Here is a 24321-nt window from a genome sequence, read left to right as displayed (position 1 = left end):
ACACAGTGTCCAGTGTAATCCATCCCCGACACACAGTGTCCAGTGTAATCCATCCCCTAAACACAGTGTCCAGTGTAATCCATCCCCTACACACAGTGCCCAGTGTAATCCATCCCCTACACACAGTGTCCAGTGTAATCCATCCCATACACAGTGTCCAGTGTAATCCATCCCCTACACACAATTACCAGTGTAATCCATCCACTACACACCGTGTCCAGCGTAATCCATTCCCTACACACAGTGTCCAGTGTAATCCATCCTCTACACACAGTGTCCAGTGTAATCCACCCCTACACACAGTGTCCAGTGTAATCCATCCCCTACACACAGTGTCCAGTGTAATCCATCCACTAAACACAGTGTCCAGTGTAATCCATCCCCTACACACATTGTCCAGTGTAATCCATCCCCGACACACAGTGTCCAGCCTAATCCATCCCCTACACACATTGTCCAGTATAATCCATCCCAAACACAGTGTCCAGTGTAATCTATCACATACACAGTGCCCAGTTTAATCCATCCCCTACACACAATGTCCAGTGTAATCCGTCCACTACACACCATGTGCAGTGTAATCAATCGCCGACACACAGTGTCCAATTTTATCCATCCCTTACACACAGTGTCCAGTGTGATCCATCCCCTGCAGACAGTGTCCGGTGTAATCCATCCCATACGCAGTGTCCAGTGTAATCCATCCCCTACACACAGTGTCCAGTGTAATCCATCCCATACACACGGTGTCCAGTGTAATCCATCCCCTACACACAGTGTCCAGTGTAATCCATCCCCTACACACAGTGTCCAGTGTAATCCAACCCCTACAAACATTGTCCAGTGTAATCCAACCCCGACACACAGTGTCCAGTGTAACCCATCCTCTACACAGGGTGTCCAGTGTAATCCATCCCCTACACACAGTGTCCAGTGTAATCCATCCCCTACACACAGTGTGCAGTGTAATCCATCCCCTGCACAGTGTGTCCAGTGTAATCCATCCCCTACACACAGTGTCCAATGTAATCCATCCCCTACACAAAGTGTCCAGTGTAATCCATCCCCTACACACAGTGTCCAGTGTAGTACCTCCCCTACACAGTGTCCAGTGTAAGCCATCCCCTACACACATTGTCCAGTGTAATCCATCCCCTACACAGTGTCCAGTGTAATCCATCCCCTACACACAGTGTCCAGTGTAATCCATTCCCTACACACAGTGTCCAGTGTAATCCATCCCCTACACACAGTGTCCAGTGTAATCCATTCCCTACACACAGTGTCCAGTGTAATCCATCCCCTACACACATTGTCCAGTGTAATCCATCCCCTACACACAGTGTCCAGTCTAATCCATCCCCTACACACATTGTCCAGTGTACTCCATCCCAAACAGAGTGTCCAGTGTAATCCATCACATACACAGTGCCCAGTTTAATCCATCCCCTACACAGTGTCCAGTGTAATCCATCCCAAACACAGTGTCCAGTGTAATCCATCCCCTACACACAGTGTCCAGTGTAATCCATTCCCTACACACAGTGTCCAGTGTAATCCATCCCCTACACACAGTGTCCAGTGTAATCCATTCCCTACACACAGTGTCCAGTGTAATTCATCCCCTACACATATTGTCCAGTGTAATCCATCCCCTACACACAGTGTCCAGTCTAATCCATCCCCTACACACATTGTCCAGTGTAATCCATCCCAAACAGAGTGTCCAGTGTAATCCATCACATACACAGTGCCCAGTTTAATCCATCCCCTACACAGTGTCCAGTGTAATCCATCCCAAACACAGTGTCCAGTGTAATCCATCCCCTACACACAGTGTCCAGTGTAATGCATTCCCTACACACAGTGTCCAGTGTAATCCATCCCCTACACACAGTGTCCAGTGTAATCCATTCCCTACACACAGTGTCCCGTGTAATCCATCCCCTACACACATTGTCCAGTGTAATCCATCCCCTACACACAGTGTCCAGTGTAATCCATTCCCTACACACAGTGTCCCGTGTAATCCATCCCCTACACACAGTGTCCCGTGTAATCCATCCCCTACACACAGTGTCCAGTGTAATCCATCTCCTACACAGTGTCCAGTGTAATCTCTCCCCTACACAGTCTCCAGTGTAATCCACCACTGAAACACAGTGTCCAGTGTAATCTATCCCCTACACACTGTGTCCAGTGTAATCAATCCCCGACACACAATGTCCAGTGTAATCCATCCCCTACACACAGTGTCCAGTGTAATCCACCCACTACACACAGTGTCCATTGTAATCCATCCCCTAAACACAGTGTCCAGTGCAATCCATCCCCTACACACAGTGTCCAGTGTAATCCATCCCCTACACACCGTGTCCAGTGTAATCGATCCCCTACACACAGTGTCCAGTGTAATCCATCCCCAACACACTGTGTCCAGTGTAAACCATCCTCTACACACAGTATCCAGTGTAATCCATCCCCTACACACAGTGTCCAGTGTAATCCATCCCATACACAGTGTCCAGTGTAATCCATCCCCTACACACAATGTCCAGTGTAATCCATCCCCTACACACAGTGTCCAGTGTAATCCATCCCCTACACACAGTGTCCAGTGTAATCCATCCCCTGCAGTGTCCAGTGTAATCCATCCCCTAAACACAGTGTCCAGTGTAATCCATCCCCTACACACATTGTCCAGCACGGTGGCATAGTGGTTAGCACTGTTGCCTCACAGCGCCAGGGACCCGGGTTCAAATCCGGCCTCGGGTGACTGTCTGTGTGGAGTTTGCACATTCTCCCCGTGTTTGCGTGGGTTTTCTCCGGGTGCTCCGGTTTCCTCCCACAGTCCAAAGATGTGCGGGTTAGGTTGATTGGCTATGATAAATTGACCCTTAGTGTTAGGGGGATTAAAATATGTGGGGTTACGGGGATCGGGTGGGATATGTGTCGGTGCAGGCTCGATGGGCTGAAATGGCCTCTATCTGCACTGTGGGGTTTCTGTGTGATTTCTGTGTTCTGTGTGAAATCCATCCCCTACACACAGTGTCCAGTGTAATCCATCCACTGCACACCATGTCCAGTGTAATCCATCCCCTACACAGAGTGTCCAGTGTAATCCATCTCCGACACACAGTGTCCAGTGTAATCCATCCTCTACACACAGTGTCCAGTGCAATCCAACCCTTACACACAGTGTCCAGTTTAATCCATCTCCTGCACAGATTATCCAATGTAATCCATTCCCTACACACAGTGTCCAGTGTAATCCATCCCCTACAAACAGTGTTCAGTGTAATCCATCCCCTACACACAAGTGTCCAGTGTAATCTATCCCCTACACAGAGTGTCCAGTGTAATCCATCCCCTACACACAGTGTCCAGTGTAATCCATCCCCTAAACACAGTGTCCAGTGTAATCCATCCCCTACACACAGTGTCCAGTGTAATCCATCCCCTACACACCGTGTCCAGTGTAATCGATCCCCTACACACAGTGTCCAGTGTAATCCATCCCCAACACACTGTGTCCAGTGTAAACCATCCTCTACACACAGTGTCCAGTGTAATCCATCCCCTACACACAGTGTCCAGTGTAATCCATCCCATACACAGTGTCCAGTGTAATCCATCCCCTACACACAATGTCCAGTGTAATCCATCCCCTACACACAGTGTCCAGTGTAATCCATCCCCTACACACAGTGTCCAGTGTAATCCATCCCCTACAGTGTCCAGTGTAATCCATCCCCTAAACACAGTGTCCAGTGTAATCCATCCCCTACACACATTGTCCAGTGAAATCCATCCCCTACACACACTGTCCAGTGTAATCAATCCACTGCACACCATGTCCAGTGTAATCCATCCCCTACACAGAGTGTCCAGTGTAATCCATCTCCGACACACAGTGTCCAGTGTAATCCATCCTCTACACACAGTGTCCAGTGCAATCCAACCCTTACACACAGTGTCCAGTTTAATCCATCTCCTGCACAGATTATCCAGTGTAATCCATTCCCTACACACAGTGTCCAGTGTAATCCATCCCCTACAAACAGTGTTCAGTGTAATCCATCCCCTACACACAAGTGTCCAGTGTAATCTATCCCCTACACAGAGTGTCCAGTGTAATCCATCCCCTACACACAGTGTCCAGTGTAATCCATCCCCTAAACACAGTGTCCAGTGTAATCCATCCCCTACACACAGTGTCCAGTGTAATCCATCCCCTACACACCGTGTCCAGTGTAATCGATCCCCTACACACAGTGTCCAGTGTAATCCATCCCCAACACACTGTGTCCAGTGTAAACCATCCACTACACACAGTGTCCAGTGTAATCCATCCCCTACACACAGTGTCCAGTGTAATCCATCCCATACACAGTGTCCAGTGTAATCCATCCCCTACACACAATGTCCAGTGTAATCCATCCCCTACACACAGTGTCCAGTGTAATCCATCCCCTACACACAGTGTCCAGTGTAATCCATCCCCTACAGTGTCCAGTGTAATCCATCCCCTAAACACAGTGTCCAGTGTAATCCATCCCCTACACACATTGTCCAGTGAAATCCATCCCCTACACACAGTGTCCAGTGTAATCCATCCACTACACACCATGTCCAGTGTAATCCATCCCCTAAACAGAGTGCCCAGTGTAATCCATCTCCGACACACAGTGTCCAGTGTAATCCATCCTCTACACACAGTGTCCAGTGCAATCCAACCCTTACACACAGTGTCCAGTTTAATCCATCACCTGCACAGATTGTCCAGTGTAATCCATTCCCTACACACAGTGTCCAGTGTAATCCATCCCCTACACAGAGTGTCCAGTGTAATCCATCCCCTACACACAAGTGTCAAGTGTAATCTATCCCCTACACAGAGTGTCCAGTGTAATCCATCCCCTACACACAGTGTCCAGTGTAATCCATTCCCTACACACAGTTTCCAGTGTAATCCATTCCCTACACACAGTGTACAGTGTAATCCATTCCCTACACACAGTTTCCAGTGTAATCCATCCGCTATAGACAGCGTCCAGTGTCGTCCATTCCCTACACACAGTGTTTAGTGTAATCCATCCCCTACACACAGTGTCCAGTGTAATCCATCCCCTACAAACAGTGTCCATTGTAATCCATCCCCTACACACAGTGTCCAGTGTAATCCATATCCTACACACAGTGTCCAGTGTCATCCATCCTCTACACACAGTGTCCAATTTTATCCATCCGTTACACAATGTCCAGTGTAATCCATACGCTACACACATTGCCCAGTGCAACCCACCCCCTACACACAGTGTCCAGTGTAATTCTATCCCTACACACAGTGTCCAGTGTAACCCATCCCCTACACACAGTGTCCAGTGTAATTCATCGCCAACACACAGTGTCCAGTGTAATTCTATCCCTACACACAGTGTCCAGTGTAATCCATCCCCTACACACAGTGTCCAGCGTAATACCTCCCCTACACAGTGTCCAGTGTAATCCATCCCCTACACACAGTGTCCAGTGTAATCAATCCCCTACACATTGTCCAGTGTAATCTATCCCCTACACACAGTGTCCAGTGTAATCCATTCCCTACACACAGTGTCCAGTGTAATCCATCCCCTACACACAATGTCCAGTGTAATCCATTCCCTACACAGTGTCCAGTGTAATCCATCCCCTACACACAGTGTCCAGTGTAATCCATCCCCTACACACAGTGTCCAGTGCAATCCATCCCTTACACACGGTGTCCAGTGTAATCCATCCCCTACACATAGTCTCCAGTGTAATCCATCCCCTACACACAGTGTCCAGTGTAATTCATCCTTACACACAGTGTCCATTGTAATCCATCCCCTACACAGAGTGTCCAGTGTCATCTATCCCCTACACACTGTGTCCAGTGTAATCCATCCCCGACACACAATGTCCAGTGTAATCCATCCCCTATACACATTGTCCAGTGCAATCCATCCCCTACACACAGTGTCCAGTGTAATCCATCCCCTAAACACAGTGTCCAGTGTAATCCATCCCCTACACACAGTGTCCAGTGTAATCCATCCCCTGCACACAGTGTCCAGTGTAATCAATCCCCGACACACAGTGTCCAGTGTAATCCATCCCCTACACACAGTGTCCAGTGTAATCCATCCCCTACACACAGCGTCCAGTGTAATCCGTCCCATACACAGTGTCCAGTGTAATCCATCCCCTACACACAGTGTCCAGTGTAATTCATCCCCTACACACAGTGTCCAGTGTAATCAATCCCCTACAAACAGTGTTCAGTGTAATCCATCCCCTACATACAAGTGTCCAGTGTAATCCATCCCCTACACACAGTGTCCAGTGTAATCCATACCCTACACACAGTGTCCAGTGTAATCCATTCCCTACACACAGTTTCCCATGTAATCAATTCCCTACACAGAGTGTCCAGAGTAACCCACCCCCTACACACAGTGTCCAGTGTAATCCATCCCGTACACACAGTGTACAGTGTAATCCATCCCCTACACACAGTGTCCAGTGTAATCCATTCCCGACACACAGTTTCCAGTGTAATCCATCCGCTATACACAGCGTCCAGTGTAGTCCATTCCCTACACACAGTGTTCAGTGTAATCCACCCCTACACACAGTGTCCAGTGTAATCCATCCCCTACAAACAGTGTCCATTGTAATCCATCCCCTACACACAGTGTCCAGTGTAATCCATCCCCTACACACAGTGTCCAGTGTAATCAATCCCCTACACACAGTTCCCAGTGTAATCCATCCCCTAAACACAGTGTCCACTGTAATCCATCCCCTACACACAGTGTCCAGTGTAATCCATCCCCTACACACAGTGTCCAGTGTAATCCATCCCATACACAGTGTCAAGTGTAATCCATCCCCGACACACAATGTCCAGTGTAATCCATCCACTACACACCGTGTCCAGTGTCATCCATTCCCTTCACACAGTGTCCAGTGTAATCCATTCCCTACACACAGTGTACAGTGTAATCGATCCCCTACACACATTGTCCAGTGTAATCCATCCCCGACACACAGTGTCCAGTGCAATCCAACCCTTACACACAGTGTCCAGTGTAATCCGTTCCCTACACACAGTGTCCAGTGTAATCCATTCCCTACACACAGTGTCCAGTGTAATCCATCCCCTACACACAGTGTCCAGTGTAATCCATTCCCTACACACAGTGTCCAGTGTAATCCATCCCCTACACACATTGTCCAGTGTAATCCATCCCCTACACACAGTGTCCAGTCTAATCCATCCCCTACACACATTGTCCAGTGTACTCCATCCCAAACAGAGTGTCCAGTGTAATCCATCACATACACAGTGCCCAGTTTAATCCATCCCCTACACAGTGTCCAGTGTAATCCATCCCAAACACAGTGTCCAGTGTAATCCATCCCCTACACACAGTGTCCAGTGTAATCCATTCCCTACACACAGTGTCCAGTGTAATCCATCCCCTACACACAGTGTCCAGTGTAATCCATTCCCTACACACAGTGTCCAGTGTAATTCATCCCCTACACACATTGTCCAGTGTAATCCATCCCCTACACACAGTGTCCAGTCTAATCCATCCCCTACACACATTGTCCAGTGTAATCCATCCCAAACAGAGTGTCCAGTGTAATCCATCACATACACAGTGCCCAGTTTAATCCATCCCCTACACAGTGTCCAGTGTAATGCATTCCCTACACACAGTGTCCAGTGTAATCCATCCCCTACACACAGTGTCCAGTGTAATCCATTCCCTACACACAGTGTCCCGTGTAATCCATCCCCTACACACATTGTCCAGTGTAATCCATCCCCTACACACAGTCTCCAGTGTAATCCATCTCCGACACAGTGTCCAGTGTAATCTCTCCCCTACACAGTCTCCAGTGTAATCCACCACTGAAACACAGTGTCCAGTGTAATCTATCCCCTACACACTGTGTCCAGTGTAATCAATCCCCGACACACAATGTCCAGTGTAATCCATCCCCTACACACAGTGTCCAGTGTAATCCACCCACTACACACAGTGTCCATTGTAATCCATCCCCTAAACACAGTGTCCAGTGCAATCCATCCCCTACACACAGTGTCCAGTGTAATCCATCCCCTACACACCGTGTCCAGTGTAATCGATCCCCTACACACAGTGTCCAGTGTAATCCATCCCCAACACACTGTGTCCAGTGTAAACCATCCTCTACACACAGTATCCAGTGTAATCCATCCCCTACACACAGTGTCCAGTGTAATCCATCCCATACACAGTGTCCAGTGTAATCCATCCCCTACACACAATGTCCAGTGTAATCCATCCCCTACACACAGTGTCCAGTGTAATCCATCCCCTACACACAGTGTCCAGTGTAATCCATCCCCTGCAGTGTCCAGTGTAATCCATCCCCTAAACACAGTGTCCAGTGTAATCCATCCCCTACACACATTGTCCAGCACGGTGGCATAGTGGTTAGCACTGTTGCCTCACAGCGCCAGGGACCCGGGTTCAAATCCGGCCTCGGGTGACTGTCTGTGTGGAGTTTGCACATTCTCCCCGTGTTTGCGTGGGTTTTCTCCGGGTGCTCCGGTTTCCTCCCACAGTCCAAAGATGTGCGGGTTAGGTTGATTGGCTATGATAAATTGACCCTTAGTGTTAGGGGGATTAAAATATGTGGGGTTACGGGGATCGGGTGGGATATGTGTCGGTGCAGGCTCGATGGGCTGAAATGGCCTCTATCTGCACTGTGGGGTTTCTGTGTGATTTCTGTGTTCTGTGTGAAATCCATCCCCTACACACAGTGTCCAGTGTAATCCATCCACTGCACACCATGTCCAGTGTAATCCATCCCCTACACAGAGTGTCCAGTGTAATCCATCTCCGACACACAGTGTCCAGTGTAATCCATCCTCTACACACAGTGTCCAGTGCAATCCAACCCTTACACACAGTGTCCAGTTTAATCCATCTCCTGCACAGATTATCCAATGTAATCCATTCCCTACACACAGTGTCCAGTGTAATCCATCCCCTACAAACAGTGTTCAGTGTAATCCATCCCCTACACACAAGTGTCCAGTGTAATCTATCCCCTACACAGAGTGTCCAGTGTAATCCATCCCCTACACACAGTGTCCAGTGTAATCCATCCCCTAAACACAGTGTCCAGTGTAATCCATCCCCTACACACAGTGTCCAGTGTAATCCATCCCCTACACACCGTGTCCAGTGTAATCGATCCCCTACACACAGTGTCCAGTGTAATCCATCCCCAACACACTGTGTCCAGTGTAAACCATCCTCTACACACAGTGTCCAGTGTAATCCATCCCCTACACACAGTGTCCAGTGTAATCCATCCCATACACAGTGTCCAGTGTAATCCATCCCCTACACACAATGTCCAGTGTAATCCATCCCCTACACACAGTGTCCAGTGTAATCCATCCCCTACACACAGTGTCCAGTGTAATCCATCCCCTACAGTGTCCAGTGTAATCCATCCCCTAAACACAGTGTCCAGTGTAATCCATCCCCTACAAACATTGTCCAGTGAAATCCATCCCCTACACACACTGTCCAGTGTAATCAATCCACTGCACACCATGTCCAGTGTAATCCATCCCCTACACAGAGTGTCCAGTGTAATCCATCTCCGACACACAGTGTCCAGTGTAATCCATCCTCTACACACAGTGTCCAGTGCAATCCAACCCTTACACACATTGTCCAGTTTAATCCATCTCCTGCACAGATTATCCAGTGTAATCCATTCCCTACACACAGTGTCCAGTGTAATCCATCCCCTACAAACAGTGTTCAGTGTAATCCATCCCCTACACACAAGTGTCCAGTGTAATCTATCCCCTACACAGAGTGTCCAGTGTAATCCATCCCCTACACACAGTGTCCAGTGTAATCCATCCCCTAAACACAGTGTCCAGTGTAATCCATCCCCTACACACAGTGTCCAGTGTAATCCATCCCCTACACACCGTGTCCAGTGTAATCGATCCCCTACACACAGTGTCCAGTGTAATCCATCCCCAACACACTGTGTCCAGTGTAAACCATCCTCTACACACAGTGTCCAGTGTAATCCATCCCCTACACACAGTGTCCAGTGTAATCCATCCCATACACAGTGTCCAGTGTAATCCATCCCCTACACACAATGTCCAGTGTAATCCATCCCCTACACACAGTGTCCAGTGTAATCCATCCCCTACACACAGTGTCCAGTGTAATCCATCCCCTACAGTGTCCAGTGTAATCCATCCCCTAAACACAGTGTCCAGTGTAATCCATCCCCTACACACATTGTCCAGTGAAATCCATCCCCTACACACAGTGTCCAGTGTAATCCATCCACTACACACCATGTCCAGTGTAATCCATCCCCTAAACAGAGTTCCCAGTGTAATCCATCTCCGACACACAGTGTCCAGTGTAATCCATCCTCTACACACAGTGTCCAGTGCAATCCAACCCTTACACACAGTGTCCAGTTTAATCCATCACCTGCACAGATTGTCCAGTGTAATCCATTCCCTACACACAGTGTCCAGTGTAATCCATCCCCTACACAGAGTGTCCAGTGTAATCCATCCCCTACACACAAGTGTCAAGTGTAATCTATCCCCTACACAGAGTGTCCAGTGTAATCCATCCCCTACACACAGTGTCCAGTGTAATTCATCGCCAACACACAGTGTCCAGTGTAACCCATCCCCTACACACAGTGTCCAGTGTAATTCATCGCCAACACACAGTGTCCAGTGTAATTCTATCCCTACACACAGTGTCCAGTGTAATCCATCCCCTACACACAGTGTCCAGCGTAATACCTCCCCTACACAGTGTCCAGTGTAATCCATCCCCTACACACAGTGTCCAGTGTAATCAATCCCCTACACATTGTCCAGTGTAATCTATCCCCAACACACAGTGTCCAGTGTAATCCATTCCCTACACACAGTGTCCAGTGTAATCCATCCCCTACACACAATGTCCAGTGTAATCCATTCCCTACACAGTGTCCAGTGTAATCCATCCCCTACACACAGTGTCCAGTGTAATCCATCCCCTACACACAGTGTCCAGTGCAATCCATCCCTTACACACGGTGTCCAGTGTAATCCATCCCCTACACATAGTCTCCAGTGTAATCCATCCCCTACACACAGTGTCCAGTGTAATTCATCCTTACACACAGTGTCCATTGTAATCCATCCCCTACACAGAGTGTCCAGTGTCATCTATCCCCTACACACTGTGTCCAGTGTAATCCATCCCCGACACACAATGTCCAGTGTAATCCATCCCCTATACACATTGTCCAGTGCAATCCATCCCCTACACACAGTGTCCAGTGTAATCCATCCCCTAAACACAGTGTCCAGTGTAATCCATCCCCTACACACAGTGTCCAGTGTAATCCATCCCCTGCACACAGTGTCCAGTGTAATCAATCCCCGACACACAGTGTCCAGTGTAATCCATCCCCTACACACAGTGTCCAGTGTAATCCATCCCCTACACACAGCGTCCAGTGTAATCCGTCCCATACACAGTGTCCAGTGTAATCCATCCCCTACACACAGTGTCCAGTGTAATTCATCCCCTACACACAGTGTCCAGTGTAATCAATCCCCTACAAACAGTGTTCAGTGTAATCCATCCCCTACATACAAGTGTCCAGTGTAATCCATCCCCTACACACAGTGTCCAGTGTAATCCATACCCTACACACAGTGTCCAGTGTAATCCATTCCCTACACACAGTTTCCCATGTAATCAATTCCCTACACAGAGTGTCCAGAGTAACCCACCCCCTACACACAGTGTCCAGTGTAATCCATCCCGTACACACAGTGTACAGTGCAATCCATCCCCTACACACAGTGTCCAGTGTAATCCATTCCCGACACACAGTTTCCAGTGTAATCCATCCGCTATACACAGCGTCCAGTGTAGTCCATTCCCTACACACAGTGTTCAGTGTAATCCACCCCTACACACAGTGTCCAGTGTAATCCATCCCCTACAAACAGTGTCCATTGTAATCCATCCCCTACACACAGTGTCCAGTGTAATCCATCCCCTACACACAGTGTCCAGTGTAATCAATCCCCTACACACAGTTCCCAGTGTAATCCATCCCCTAAACACAGTGTCCACTGTAATCCATCCCCTACACACAGTGTCCAGTGTAATCCATCCCCTACACACAGTGTCCAGTGTAATCCATCCCATACACAGTGTCAAGTGTAATCCATCCCCGACACACAATGTCCAGTGTAATCCATCCACTACACACCGTGTCCAGTGTCATCCATTCCCTTCACACAGTGTCCAGTGTAATCCATTCCCTACACACAGTGTACAGTGTAATCGATCCCCTACACACATTGTCCAGTGTAATCCATCCCCGACACACAGTGTCCAGTGCAATCCAACCCTTACACACAGTGTCCAGTGTAATCCATTCCCTACACACAGTGTCCAGTGTAATCCATTCCCTACACACAGTGTCCAGTGTAATCCATCCCCTACACACAGTGTCCAGTGTAATCCATTCCCTACACACAGTGTCCAGTGTAATCCATCCCCTACACACATTGTCCAGTGTAATCCATCCCCTACACACAGTGTCCAGTCTAATCCATCCCCTACACACATTGTCCAGTGTACTCCATCCCAAACAGAGTGTCCAGTGTAATCCATCACATACACAGTGCCCAGTTTAATCCATCCCCTACACAGTGTCCAGTGTAATCCATCCCAAACACAGTGTCCAGTGTAATCCATCCCCTACACACAGTGTCCAGTGTAATCCATTCCCTACACACAGTGTCCAGTGTAATCCATCCCCTACACACAGTGTCCAGTGTAATCCATTCCCTACACACAGTGTCCACTGTAATTCATCCCCTACACACATTGTCCAGTGTAATCCATCCCCTACACACAGTGTCCAGTCTAATCCATCCCCTACACACATTGTCCAGTGTAATCCATCCCAAACAGAGTGTCCAGTGTAATCCATCACATACACAGTGCCCAGTTTAATCCATCCCCTACACAGTGTCCAGTGTAATGCATTCCCTACACACAGTGTCCAGTGTAATCCATCCCCTACACACAGTGTCCAGTGTAATCCATTCCCTACACACAGTGTCCCGTGTAATCCATCCCCTACACACATTGTCCAGTGTAATCCATCCCCTACACACAGTGTCCAGTGTAATCCATTCCCTACACACAGTGTCCCGTGTAATCCATCCCCTACACACAGTGTCCCGTGTAATCCATCCCCTACACACAGTGTCCAGTGTAATCCATCTCCTACACAGTGTCCAGTGTAATCTCTCCCCTACACAGTCTCCAGTGTAATCCACCACTGAAACACAGTGTCCAGTGTAATCTATCCCCTACACACTGTGTCCAGTGTAATCAATCCCCGACACACAATGTCCAGTGTAATCCATCCCCTACACACAGTGTCCAGTGTAATCCACCCACTACACACAGTCTCCAGTGTAATCCATCCCCTAAACACAGTGTCCAGTGCAATCCATCCCCTACACACAGTGTCCAGTGTAATCCATCCCCTACACACCGTGTCCAGTGTAATCGATCCCCTACACACAGTGTCCAGTGTAATCCATCCCCAACACACTGTGTCCAGTGTAAACCATCCTCTACACACAGTGTCCAGTGTAATCCATCCCCTACACACAGTGTCCAGTGTAATCCATCCCATACACAGTGTCCAGTGTAATCCATCCCCTACACACAATGTCCAGTGTAATCCATCCCCTACACACAGTGTCCAGTGTAATCCATCCCCTACACACAGTGTCCAGTGTAATCCATCCCCTGCAGTGTCCAGTGTAATCCATCCCCTAAACACAGTGTCCAGTGTAATCCATCCCCTACACACATTGTCCAGTGAAATCCATCCCCTACACACAGTGTCCAGTGTAATCCATCCACTGCACACCATGTCCAGTGTAATCCATCCCCTACACAGAGTGTCCAGTGTAATCCATCTCTGACACACAGTGTCCAGTGTAATCCATCCTCTACACACAGTGTCCAGTGCAATCCAACCCTTACACACAGTGTCCAGTTTAATCCATCTCCTGCACAGATTATCCAATGTAATCCATTCCCTACACACAGTGTCCAGTGTAATCCATCCCCTACAAACAGTGTTCAGTGTAATCCATCCCCTACACACAAGTGTCCAGTGTAATCTATCCCCTACCCAGAGTGTCCAGTGTAATCCATCCCCTACACACAGTGTCCAGTGTAATCCATCCCCTAAACACAGTGTCCAGTGTAATCCATCCCCTACACACAGTGTCCAGTGTAATCCATCCCCTACACACCGTGTCCAGTGTAATCGATCCCCTACACACAGTGTCCAGTGTAATCCATCCCCAACACACTGTGTCCAGTGTAAACCATCCTCTAAACACAGTGTCCAGTGTAATCCATCCCCTACACACAGTGTCCAGTGTAATCCATCCCATACACAGTGTCCAGTGTAATCCATCCCCTACACACAATGTCCAGTGTAATCCATCCCCTACACACAGTGTCCAGTGTAATCCATCCCCTACACACAGTGTCCAGTGTAATCCATCCCCTACAGTGTCCAGTGTAATCCATCCGCTAAACACAGTGTCCAGTGTAATCCATCCCCTACACACTTTGTCCAGTGAAATCCATCCCCTACACACAGTGTCCAGTGTAATCCATCCACTACACACCATGTCCAGTGTAATCCATCCCCTACACAGAGTGTCCAGTGTAATCCATCTCCGACACACAGTGTCCAGTGTAATCCATCCTCTACACACAGTGTCCAGTGCAATCCAACCCTTACACACAGTGTCCAGTTTAATCCATCACCTGCACAGATTGTCCAGTGTAATCCATTCCCTACACACAGTGTCCAGTATAATCCATCCCCTACACAGAGTGTCCAGTGTAATCCATCCCCTACACACAGTGTCCAGTGTAATCCATTCCCTACACACAGTTTCCAGTGTAATCCATTCCCTACACACAGTGTACAGTGTAATCCATTCCCTACACACAGTTTCCAGTGTAATCCATCCGCTATACACAGCGTCCAGTGTCGTCCATTCCCTACACACAGTGTTTAGTATAATCCATCCCCTACACACAGTGTCCAGTGTAATCCATCCCCTACAAACAGTGTCCATTGTAATCCATCCCCTACACACAGTGTCCAGTGTAATCCATATCCTACACACAGTGTCCAGTGTCATCCATCCTCTACACACAGTGTCCAATTTTATCCATCCGTTACACAATGTCCAGTGTAATCCATATGCTACACACATTGCCCAGTGCAACCCACCCCCTACACACAGTGTCCAGTGTAATTCTATCCCTACACACAGTGTCCAGTGTAACCCATCCCCTACACACAGTGTCCAGTGTAATTCATCGCCAACACACAGTGTCCAGTGTAATTCTATCCCTACACACAGTGTCCAGTGTAATCCATCCCCTACACACAGTGTCCAGCGTAATACCTCCCCTACACAGTGTCCAGTGTAATCCATCCCCAACACACAGTGTCCAGTGTAATCAATCCCCTACACAGTGTCCAGTGTAATCTATCCCCTACACACAGTGTCCAGTGTAATCCATTCCCTACACACAGTGTCCAGTGTAATCCATCCCCTACACACAATGTCCAGTGTAATCCATTCCCTACACAGTGTCCAGTGTAATCCATCCCCTACACACAGTGTCCAGTGTAATCCATCCCCTACACACAGTGTCCAGTGCAATCCATCCCTTACACACGGTGTCCAGTGTAATCCATCCCCTACACATAGTCTCCAGTGTAATCCATCCCCTACACAGAGTGTCCAGTGTAATCTCTCCCCTACACAGTGTCCAGTGTAATCCAGCCCCTGAAACACAGTGTCCAGTGTCATCTATCCCCTACACACTGTGTCCAGTGTAATCCATCCCCGACACACAATGTCCAGTGTAAGCCATCCCCTATACACATTGTCCAGTGCAATCCATCCCCTACACACAGTGTCCAGTGTAATCCATCACCTAAACACAGTGTCCAGTGTAATCCATCCCCTACACACAGTGTCCAGTGTAATCCATCCCCTGCACACAGTGTCCAGTGTAATCAATCCCCGACACACAGTGTCCAGTGTAATCCATCCCCTACACACAGTGTCCAGTGTAATCCATCCCCTACACACAGCGTCCAGTGTAATCCGTCCCTTACACAGTGTCCAGTGTAATCCATCCCCTACACACAGTGTCCAGTGTAATCCATCCCCTGCACACAGTGTCCAGTGTAATCAATCCCCGACACACAGTGTCCAGTGTAATCCATCCCCTACACACAGTGTCCAGTGTAATCCATCCCCTACACACAGTGTCCAGTGTAATCAATCCCCTACAAACAGTGTTCAGTGTAATCCATCCCCTACATACAAGTGTCCAGTGTAATCCATCCCCTACACACAGTGTCCAGTGTAATCCATCCCCTACACACAGTGTCCAGTGTAATCCATTCCCTACACACAGTTTCCCATGTAATCAATTCCCTACACAGATTGTCCAGAGTAACCCAACCCCTACACACAGTGTCCAGTGTAATCCATCCCGTACACACAGTGTACAGTGTAATCCATCCCCTACACACAGTGTCCAGTGTAATCCATTCCCGACACACAGTTTCCAGTGTAATCCATCCGCTATACACAGCGTCCAGTGTAGTCCATTCCCTACACACAGTGTTCAGTGTAATCCACCCCTACACACAGTGTCCAGTGTAATCCATCCCCTACAAACAGTGTCCATTGTAATCCATCCCCTACACACAGTGTCCAGTGTAATCCATCCCCTACACACAGTGTCCAGTGTAATCAATCCCCTACACACAGTTCCCAGTGTAATCCATCCCCTAAACACAGTGTCCACTGTAATCCATCCCCTACACACAGTGTCCAGTGTAATCCATCCCCTACACACAGTGTCCAGTGTAATCCATTCCATACACAGTGTCAAGTGTAATCCATCCCCGACACACAATGTCCAGTGTAATCCATCCACTACACACCGTGTCCAGTGTCATCCATTCCCTTCACACAGTGTCCAGTGTAATCCATTCCCTACACACAGTGTCCAGTGTAATCGATCCCCTACACACATTGTCCAGTGTAATCCATCCCCGACACACAGTGTCCAGTGCAATCCAACCCTTACACACAGTGTCCAGTTAAATCCATCTCCTGCACAGATTGTCCAGTGTAATCCATTCCCTACACACAGTGTCCAGTGTAATCCATCCCCTACAAACAGTGTTCAGTGTAATCCATCCCCTACACACAATTGTCCAGTGTAATCCATCCCCTACACAGAGTGTCCAGTGTAATCCATCCCCTACACACAGTGTCCAGTGTAATCCATTCCCTACACACAGTTTCCAGTGTAATCCATTCCCTACACACAGTGTCCAGTGTAATCCATCCCCTACACACAGTGTCCAGTGTAATCCATTCCCTACACACAGTTTCCAGTGTAATCCATTCCCTACACACAGTTTCCAGTGTAATCCATCCGCTATACACAGCGTCCAGTGTAGTCCATTCCCTACACACAGTGTTTAGTGTAATCCATCCCCTACACACAGTGTCCAGTGTAATCCATATCCTACACACAGTGTCCAGTGTCATCCATCCTCTACACACAGTGTCCAATTTTATCCATCCGTTACACAATGTCCAGTGTAATCCATACGCTACACACATTGCCCAGTGCAATCCACCCCCTACACACAGTGTCCAGTGTAATTCATCCGCTACACACAGTGTCCAGTGTAATCCATCACCTACACACAGTGTCCAGTGTAATTCTATCCCTACACACAGTGTCCAGTGTAACCCATCCCCTACACACAGTGTCCCGTGTAATCCATCCCCTACACACAGTGTCCCGTGTAATCCATCCCCTACACACAGTGTCCAGTGTAATCCATCTCCTACACAGTGTCCAGTGTAATCTCTCCCCTACACAGTCTCCAGTGTAATCCACCACTGAAACACAGTGTCCAGTGTAATCTATCCCCTACACACTGTGTCCAGTGTAATCAATCCCCGACACACAATGTCCAGTGTAATCCATCCCCTACACACAGTGTCCAGTGTAATCCACCCACTACACACAGTCTCCAGTGTAATCCATCCCCTAAACACAGTGTCCAGTGCAATCCATCCCCTACACACAGTGTCCAGTGTAATCCATCCCCTACACACCGTGTCCAGTGTAATCGATCCCCTACACACAGTGTCCAGTGTAATCCATCCCCAACACACTGTGTCCAGTGTAAACCATCCTCTACACACAGTGTCCAGTGTAATCCATCCCCTACACACAGTGTCCAGTGTAATCCATCCCATACACAGTGTCCAGTGTAATCCATCCCCTACACACAATGTCCAGTGTAATCCATCCCCTACACACAGTGTCCAGTGTAATCCATCCCCTACACACAGTGTCCAGTGTAATCCATCCCCTGCAGTGTCCAGTGTAATCCATCCCCTAAACACAGTGTCCAGTGTAATCCATCCCCTACACACATTGTCCAGTGAAATCCATCCCCTACACACAGTGTCCAGTGTAATCCATCCACTGCACACCATGTCCAGTGTAATCCATCCCCTACACAGAGTGTCCAGTGTAATCCATCTCCGACACACAGTGTCCAGTGTAATCCATCCTCTACACACAGTGTCCAGTGCAATCCAACCCTTACACACAGTGTCCAGTTTAATCCATCTCCTGCACAGATTATCCAATGTAATCCATTCCCTACACACAGTGTCCAGTGTAATCCATCCCCTACAAACAGTGTTCAGTGTAATCCATCCCCTACACACAAGTGTCCAGTGTAATCTATCCCCTACCCAGAGTGTCCAGTGTAATCCATCCCCTACACACAGTGTCCAGTGTAATCCATCCCCTAAACACAGTGTCCAGTGTAATCCATCCCCTACACACAGTGTCCAGTGTAATCCATCCCCTACACACCGTGTCCAGTGTAATCGATCCCCTACACACAGTGTCCAGTGTAATCCATCCCCAACACACTGTGTCCAGTGTAAACCATCCTCTAAACACAGTGTCCAGTGTAATCCATCCCCTACACACAGTGTCCAGTGTAATCCATCCCATACACAGTGTCCAGTGTAATCCATCCCCTACACACAATGTCCAGTGTAATCCATCCCCTACACACAGTGTCCAGTGTAATCCATCCCCTACACACAGTGTCCAGTGTAATCCATCCCCTACAGTGTCCAGTGTAATCCATCCGCTAAACACAGTGTCCAGTGTAATCCATCCCCTACACACTTTGTCCAGTGAAATCCATCCCCTACACACAGTGTCCAGTGTAATCCATCCACTACACACCATGTCCAGTGTAATCCATCCCCTACACAGAGTGTCCAGTGTAATCCATCTCCGACACACAGTGTCCAGTGTAATCCATCCTCTACACACAGTGTCCAGTGCAATCCAACCCTTACACACAGTGTCCAGTTTAATCCATCACCTGCACAGATTGTCCAGTGTAATCCATTCCCTACACACAGTGTCCAGTGTAATCCATCCCCTACACAGAGTGTCCAGTGTAATCCATCCCCTACACACAGTGTCCAGTGTAATCCATTCCCTACACACAGTTTCCAGTGTAATCCATTCCCTACACACAGTGTACAGTGTAATCCATTCCCTACACACAGTTTCCAGTGTAATCCATCCGCTATACACAGCGTCCAGTGTCGTCCATTCCCTACACACAGTGTTTAGTATAATCCATCCCCTACACACAGTGTCCAGTGTAATCCATCCCCTACAAACAGTGTCCATTGTAATCCATCCCCTACACACAGTGTCCAGTGTAATCCATATCCTACACACAGTGTCCAGTGTCATCCATCCTCTACACACAGTGTCCAATTTTATCCATCCGTTACACAATGTCCAGTGTAATCCATATGCTACACACATTGCCCAGTGCAACCCACCCCCTACACACAGTGTCCAGTGTAATTCTATCCCTACACACAGTGTCCAGTGTAACCCATCCCCTACACACAGTGTCCAGTGTAATTCATCGCCAACACACAGTGTCCAGTGTAATTCTATCCCTACACACAGTGTCCAGTGTAATCCATCCCCTACACACAGTGTCCAGCGTAATACCTCCCCTACACAGTGTCCAGTGTAATCCATCCCCAACACACAGTGTCCAGTGTAATCAATCCCCTACACAGTGTCCAGTGTAATCTATCCCCTACACACAGTGTCCAGTGTAATCCATTCCCTACACACAGTGTCCAGTGTAATCCATCCCCTACACACAGCGTCCAGTGTAATCCGTCCCTTACACAGTGTCCAGTGTAATCCATCCCCTACACACAGTGTCCAGTGTAATCCATCCCCTGCACACAGTGTCCAGTGTAATCAATCCCCGACACACAGTGTCCAGTGTAATCCATCCCCTACACACAGCGTCCAGTGTAATCCATCCCCTACACACAGTGTCCAGTGTTATCAATCCCCTACAAACAGTGTTCAGTGTAATCCATCCCCTACATACAAGTGTCCAGTGTAATCCATCCCCTACACACAGTGTCCAGTGTAATCCATCCCCTACACACAGTGTCCAGTGTAATCCATTCCCTACACACAGTTTCCCATGTAATCAATTCCCTACACAGAGTGTCCAGAGTAACCCAACCCCTACACACAGTGTCCAGTGTAATCCATCCCGTACACACAGTGTACAGTGTAATCCATCCCCTACACACAGTGTCCAGTGTAATCCATTCCCGACACACAGTTTCCAGTGTAATCCATCCGCTATACACAGCGTCCAGTGTAGTCCATTCCCTACACACAGTGTTCAGTGAAATCCACCCCTACACACAGTGTCCAGTGTAATCCATCCCCTACAAACAGTGTCCATTGTAATCCATCCCCTACACACAGTGTCCAGTGTAATCCATCCCCTACACACAGTGTCCAGTGTAATCAATCCCCTACACACAGTTCCCAGTGTAATCCATCCCCTAAACACAGTGTCCACTGTAATCCATCCCCTACACACAGTGTCCAGTGTAATCCATCCCCTACACACAGTGTCCAGTGTAATCCATTCCATACACAGTGTCAAGTGTAATCCATCCCCGACACACAATGTCCAGTGTAATCCATCCACTACACACCGTGTCCAGTGTCATCCATTCCCTTCACACAGTGTCCAGTGTAATCCATTCCCTACACACAGTGTCCAGTGTAATCGATCCCCTACACACATTGTCCAGTGTAATCCATCCCCGACACACAGTGTCCAGTGCAATCCAACCCTTACACACAGTGTCCAGTTAAATCCATCTCCTGCACAGATTGTCCAGTGTAATCCATTCCCTACACACAGTGTCCAGTGTAATCCATCCCCTACAAACAGTGTTCAGTGTAATCCATCCCCTACACACAATTGTCCAGTGTAATCCATCCCCTACACAGAGTGTCCAGTGTAATCCATCCCCTACACACAGTGTCCAGTGTAATCCATTCCCTACACACAGTTTCCAGTGTAATCCATTCCCTACACACAGTGTCCAGTGTAATCCATCCCCTACACACAGTGTCCAGTGTAATCCATTCCCTACACACAGTTTCCAGTGTAATCCATTCCCTACACACAGTTTCCAGTGTAATCCATCCGCTATACACAGCGTCCAGTGTAGTCCATTCCCTACACACAGTGTTTAGTGTAATCCATCCCCTACACACAGTGTCCAGTGTAATCCATATCCTACACACAGTGTCCAGTGTCATCCATCCTCTACACACAGTGTCCAATTTTATCCATCCGTTACACAATGTCCAGTGTAATCCATACGCTACACACATTGCCCAGTGCAATCCACCCCCTACACACAGTGTCCAGTGTAATTCATCCGCTACACACAGTGTCCAGTGTAATCCATCACCTACACACAGTGTCCAGTGTAATTCTATCCCTACACACAGTGTCCAGTGTAACCCATCCCCTACACACAGTGTCCCGTGTAATCCATCCCCTACACACAGTGTCCCGTGTAATCCATCCCCTACACATAGTCTCCAGTGTAATCCATCCCCTACACAGAGTGTCCAGTGTAATCTCTCCCCTACACAGTGTCCAGTGTAATCCAGCCCCTGAAACACAGTGTCCAGTGTCATCTATCCCCTACACACTGTGTCCAGTGTAATCCATCCCCGACACACAATGTCCAGTGTAAGCCATCCCCTATACACATTGTCCAGTGCAATCCATCCCCTACACACAGTGTCCAGTGTAATCCATCACCTAAACACAGTGTCCAGTGTAATCCATCCCCTACACACAGTGTCCAGTGTAATCCATCCCCTGCACACAGTGTCCAGTGTAATCAATCCCCGACACACAGTGTCCAGTGTAATCCATCCCCTACACACAGTGTCCAGTGTAATCCATCCCCTACACACAGCGTCCAGTGTAATCCGTCCCTTACACAGTGTCCAGTGTAATCCATCCCCTACACACAGTGTCCAGTGTAATCCATCCCCTGCACACAGTGTCCAGTGTAATCAATCCCCGACACACAGTGTCCAGTGTAATCCATCCCCTACACACAGTGTCCAGTGTAATCCATCCCCTACACACAGTGTCCAGTGTAATCAATCCCCTACAAACAGTGTTCAGTGTAATCCATCCCCTACATACAAGTGTCCAGTGTAATCCATCCCCTACACACAGTGTCCAGTGTAATCCATCCCCTACACACAGTGTCCAGTGTAATCCATTCCCTACACACAGTTTCCCATGTAATCAATTCCCTACACAGAGTGTCCAGAGTAACCCAACCCCTACACACAGTGTCCAGTGTAATCCATCCCGTACACACAGTGTACAGTGTAATCCATCCCCTACACACAGTGTCCAGTGTAATCCATTCCCGACACACAGTTTCCAGTGTAATCCATCCGCTATACACAGCGTCCAGTGTAGTCCATTCCCTACACACAGTGTTCAGTGTAATCCACCCCTACACACAGTGTCCAGTGTAATCCATCCCCTACAAACAGTGTCCATTGTAATCCATCCCCTACACACAGTGTCCAGTGTAATCCATCCCCTACACACAGTGTCCAGTGTAATCAATCCCCTACACACAGTTCCCAGTGTAATCCATCCCCTAAACACAGTGTCCACTGTAATCCATCCCCTACACACAGTGTCCAGTGTAATCCATCCCCTACACACAGTGTCCAGTGTAATCCATTCCATACACAGTGTCAAGTGTAATCCATCCCCGACACACAATGTCCAGTGTAATCCATCCACTACACACCGTGTCCAGTGTCATCCATTCCCTTCACACAGTGTCCAGTGTAATCCATTCCCTACACACAGTGTCCAGTGTAATCGATCCCCTACACACATTGTCCAGTGTAATCCATCCCCGACACACAGTGTCCAGTGCAATCCAACCCTTACACACAGTGTCCAGTTAAATCCATCTCCTGCACAGATTGTCCAGTGTAATCCATTCCCTACACACAGTGTCCAGTGTAATCCATCCCCTACAAACAGTGTTCAGTGTAATCCATCCCCTACACACAATTGTCCAGTGTAATCCATCCCCTACACAGAGTGTCCAGTGTAATCCATCCCCTACACACAGTGTCCAGTGTAATCCATTCCCTACACACAGTTTCCAGTGTAATCCATTCCCTACACACAGTGTCCAGTGTAATCCATCCCCTACACACAGTGTCCAGTGTAATCCATTCCCTACACACAGTTTCCAGTGTAATCCATTCCCTACACACAGTTTCCAGTGTAATCCATCCGCTATACACAGCGTCCAGTGTAGTCCATTCCCTACACACAGTGTTTAGTGTAATCCATCCCCTACACACAGTGTCCAGTGTAATCCATATCCTACACACAGTGTCCAGTGTCATCCATCCTCTACACACAGTGTCCAATTTTATCCATCCGTTACACAATGTCCAGTGTAATCCATACACTACACACATTGCCCAGTGCAATCCACCCCCTACACACAGTGTCCAGTGTAATTCATCCGCTACACACAGTGTCCAGTGTAATCCATCACCTACACACAGTGTCCAGTGTAATTCTATCCCTACACACAGT

This window comes from Somniosus microcephalus, chromosome 8, assembly GCF_052327205.1.
Source record: "Somniosus microcephalus isolate GS21.2 chromosome 8, FLI_Smic_1.0, whole genome shotgun sequence".
In the NCBI taxonomy this organism is placed as follows: domain Eukaryota; kingdom Metazoa; phylum Chordata; class Chondrichthyes; order Squaliformes; family Somniosidae; genus Somniosus; species Somniosus microcephalus.
This window is presented reverse-complemented; position numbering follows the sequence as displayed.